Here is a 4,892-nt window from a genome sequence, read left to right as displayed (position 1 = left end):
TGGTTGTCATCCAAATGAAGTTAAGATATCACGATTGTGTTGGTTGTCATCCAAATAAAGTTGGGATATCATGATTGTGTTGGTTGTCATTTTGTTGAAGTTACGATATCATGATTGTGTTGGTTGTCATCCAGCTGAAGTTACGATTCAGAGAGAAATTTATAGATTGTCGACTGTACTGTATATCCTATCCGTCATCATCATCATCATCATCATCATCATCACCTCCTCCTACGCCTATTGACACAAAGAGCTTCGGTTAGATTTTTCCAGTCGTCTCTGTCTTGAGCTTTTAATTCAATACTTCTCCATTCATCATCTGCTTCGGGCTTTATAGTCCTAAGCTATGTAGGCCTGGGTCTTATAATTCTTTTAGTGCCTTGTGGAGCCCAGTTAAACTTTTGGTGAACTAATCTCTCTTGGGGACTGCACAGAGCATGCCCAAACCATCTCCATCTACCCCTGATCATCTCATCCACATATGGTACTCGAATAATCTCTATTATAGTTTCATTTATAATTCTCTCCTGCCATTTAACTCTCAATATCCTCCTGAGGTTTTTATTCTCAAATCTACTAAATCTACTATTGGAGATTATTTCATTGTCATACCATGACTCATGTTCATAGAGTAACACCGATCTCATTAAACTGATATATAGTCTGATTTTTATATGAAATTTAGGCGATTTGATATCCAAATTTTTCTCAACCTCACGATTGTCTGATTAGCTTTTTTCAATACTTCACTAAACTCTAATTCTAAAGACCCTGTATTGGACATCATTGTTCCTAAATTTAAATGATTCTACCTCATTAATCCTTTCTCCTTCCAATAATATTTCATCTTCCATTGCATACTCCTTTCTCATCATCTCTGTCTTTCTTCTATTTATCTTCAGCTCCACCTCGTATGATATTTCATGCATCCTGGTAAGCAAACTTTGCTAATTCTGTGGTGTTCTGCTAAGAAGGGCTGCATCATCAGAATACTCTAGATCTGCTAAATCCCTATCACCAATCCAATCCAATCCTTCTTCACCATCTCTGACTGTTCTACACATTACAAATTCCATGAGGAGGATAAACAACTACAGGTGACAACACATTCCCTTGGAGTACTCCGTTGTTCACTGGAAACTCACTTGATAAGACTCCGTTAACATTAACTTTGCACTTGCTATGCTCATGAACAGACTTCATCCAATTTACACATTTTAGAGAAATTCCATAATAACGCAGGACTCTCCACAAAATTTGCTGGTGTACTGTACACTATTGGCCTTTTCATAGACCACAAATACCATCAAAAAGGGATTTCTATCTTCTACGCTTTGCTGTACAACATGTCTCAAAATGAAAATTTAGATAGTGTAACTTCTACTTTTTCTAAATCCTGCTTGTTCCTCTCTCGTCTTTTCATCAATCTTTCTCTCCAGTCTCTTAAGAATAAGCATACTATATATTTTTATAACTGACGTAAGTGTTATGCCTCTGTAATTATTGCAATCAGTCAGGTCTCCCTTTTAGCTATTTTTACCAACACTCCTAACTCCCATTAATCAGGTTTTGCCTCTTCATGCCACATTCTACAAAATAATCTTGTAAGTAGTCTGGGAGTCATTTCACCGTCATTTGTAAAAGATTTTGTGAAGAGATTAAGGTAATCCTTTTTTTAATTAATACAATTTTTGTTTATTTAAAAAAAAAATCATTGTAATTAGAAAATCAACTTAATGTCCTTTTCTTGGCTTGGGCTCAAAGAAGAGACACAGAAAGAAAAAAAGGAAATGACAGTCAATTAGGCTTTTGAAGTGGGAAAAGTTCATATTAGATTGATTAAAACCAGAGGTTGGTAGAGAGATCAAAAGCCGGCAAGTAGAAAGAAATATTCTTTGAAATTAGTAATCTAAGGATATAGGAAATTAATTCTGAATTTCAAGTACACTGAAGTTTACACCAGACTCTTAATAGTTTTGTGATATAGCATTAAACTGTTAAATAAATAAAAGGGATAGGCTGGAATCTGCTTTAGAAAAAAAGAAGGTGGCTCGAGTCACATTTACAGACACTCGGAGCTCCTTCCCGAAGAATTTGATATAGCATTAGTTGTGAAGTTTTAAGCAAGGTGAAGTTGGAAACCAGAACGGCCAACGCTGCTTTGTTCCACCCGGCTCAGTCTAATCATATTGCAATGTTGAACTTACCTCTCTATATTTTCATGGAGATTTGAATTTAATGACGTTATTAGTTTAAAGGTATGGATTTTTTTTTTTACCACCGCCAATGAAGTTGGAAGTAGGTTATGTGTTCGTCTCTGTTTGTCTTTATTTAACTGTTTGTTTGTGAACACTTCTTGGCCACAATTTTACTCATGTAGAGTAGTGAAACTTTCAGGGATTGTTATGTTGAGATGTGGAAGTGATTCAATTTTGAAAGACCTAGGTTAAGTGTCAAGGTCAAGGTCGAGCAAAAGGTCGACTTAATTAACCCTTACCTTCACACCAAGTTCGCACTTGATAATCTCACACACTTGAAATACGCCTACAGTCAAGTTGATTCTGTACCAGCCGTGTGTCACACAATTGTACATAATTCCTTTTGTATATAATATGCTTGTATCTTCGCTCTTCCCTCGCACTCAAACGAACATGAAAATTCATGTCTGCTGTTTTGCTCTGAACATTGTCTGTCTCTCGAACATGTTATGTCCTGTTGCCTTGAGGTTTTATATATAAAGAAGAGTGTTCCTTAATATATAACTCAGTCGTTTCCAATCTGCCTTTGAGTTCACAACTCCTCTCTCGGCCCGTCACATTGGTGACCCCGGAGTGACTCGCTCCTCCCGCCTCCTCATCCCCCCTACACCTCTCACCGTTACTATGACGCCGTCAACGCATACCTTCTGCAGCAGTACTCGCCGTCGCCAGCCGCCCATATAGCAACGCCTTTTCAGTTCTCTCAACAACCGTTGGGGGACCAAAGGGCTTCGCTCACCCTCGGGAAAATGACCAGTATCACTCGCCTGCAACCTGCCGCACACGGCTCTCCTCGTGATGTGAACCCACTTCATGACTTTCAAACCTCCATCAACGCCTCCTCTCGTGACGAAGAGGACATCTATTCAACTTCAACCGAAGCTGACGTGAATGCCGTAGGACACGCCTATGAATGCCGTAGGACATACACGCCTATGAACGCCGTAGGCCTATGAATGCCGTAGGACACACGCCTATGAATGCCGTAGGCCTATGAATGCCGTAGGACACACTCGCCTACCCCGTGACGAGCCGGAGCGGCAACAGCCACCCATCATCCACCACTCGCTCGCACCCAAACCAACGACTTCTACAGCCACTCACTGTCGCTAATCGGCGCAGTTTTTACTACTACCTCTCCAGATTCAGGGCACCTATTTAACATGTTCAGTATGTCATTTTTAGAGGGGGAGCCATGTACCAACCGTGTGTCACACAATTGTACATAATTCCTTTTGTATATAATATGCTTGTATCTTCGCTCTTCCCTCGCACTCAAACGAACATGAAAATTCATGTCTGCTGTTTTGCTCTGAACATTGTCTGTCTCTCGAACATGTTATGTCCTGTTGCCTTGAGGTTTTATATATAAAGAAGAGTGTTCCTTAATATATAACTCAGTCGTTTCCAATCTGCCTTTGAGTTCACAACTCCTCCCTCCTTCGTTACAATTCTGAGAATGGCGAGCTGGTTTCGAGAAATAAGCTGCCATGGCAGAGGTTTGCACTCTCAAGAGTGCTTTTCTATTCTTATGCTAAATTACTGTTGTTGTTTTTTTAAATGCCGACACTTGATAAAGATCTTTGTTGTATTATTAAATCTGGCTATATACTTTTTTATTATTTTTTTCTGGTTGGACGAGCGTTCCAAAATATATGAAAATTTTCACGAAAATTTGAGGATAGGTGAACATCGCTATTGGTAACTGCGAGTTAGATTTTGGAGGGTGGACGGTGGGTTGAGTATCTTTTTTGTGGGTGGGTGAATTGTTGGGGGTGGGGGGGACTTTTCACCCTAGTTGAATTTTTTATTTTATTCTATGATCACTTTTTTTTAAGACTATTTTTATCACAATTACTTCTACCACTATTACTAGAAGTGTGCTGTGACATTAATACTTAATCAGTTAAACCTCCACCACTACTACCATAAAAAAAAGATGTTAAGGCGTTATAAATTTATTATATAATTACAACAAGGATAAAAAAGATGATACCAGAAAAATAAAAGTGATGATAATAATAATGATGTTGAATGTCCGGTGTATAGATAAAAGGAATATTGAATTAATGAGATATTTTTCTCGCTCTAAGGCCTTTTCAGTTTGTGTAGCAGTTTTTTTTTCTTATGCGGCTTGGGTGAATTAAGTCTTTTACGCGTTTCTTTAGTTTTTATGTAATTTGAATACTTTACATCTAGATTCTTTCTTCTTCCACCTTTGTCCGTCTCCCTCATTCACTGGTACTTGATATTTCATTTCTTTCTTTCCCATATTTATTCATTCTCTCTCTCTCTCTCTCTCTCTCTCTCTCTCTCTCTCTCTCTCTCTCTCTCTCTCTCTCCTACTCGTGTTTTACATATTCTTCAGGTCAAATATATAATTATGTTGTGCTATATGTTAAGGGTTGTGGTAACCTGTTGGTAACGTCCTTACCTGGTGATCACCAGACTGGGGTTAGTCCCGCTCAAATTCGTTAGTTCCGTTGGTCGCTGCAACCCTTCCATCCTTGTGAGTTAAGGATATCTTCAGGGAGCCTGTAAGTCTATCCGCTGAGTCATCATCAGCCATTGCTTGGTCCTCCTTGGTCCTAGCTTGGAAGGAGAGGGGTTTTGGGCGCTGATCATATGTAAATA

This window comes from Palaemon carinicauda, chromosome 23, assembly GCF_036898095.1.
Source record: "Palaemon carinicauda isolate YSFRI2023 chromosome 23, ASM3689809v2, whole genome shotgun sequence".
NCBI classification, from domain to species: Eukaryota; Metazoa; Arthropoda; class Malacostraca; order Decapoda; family Palaemonidae; genus Palaemon; species Palaemon carinicauda.
This window is presented reverse-complemented; position numbering follows the sequence as displayed.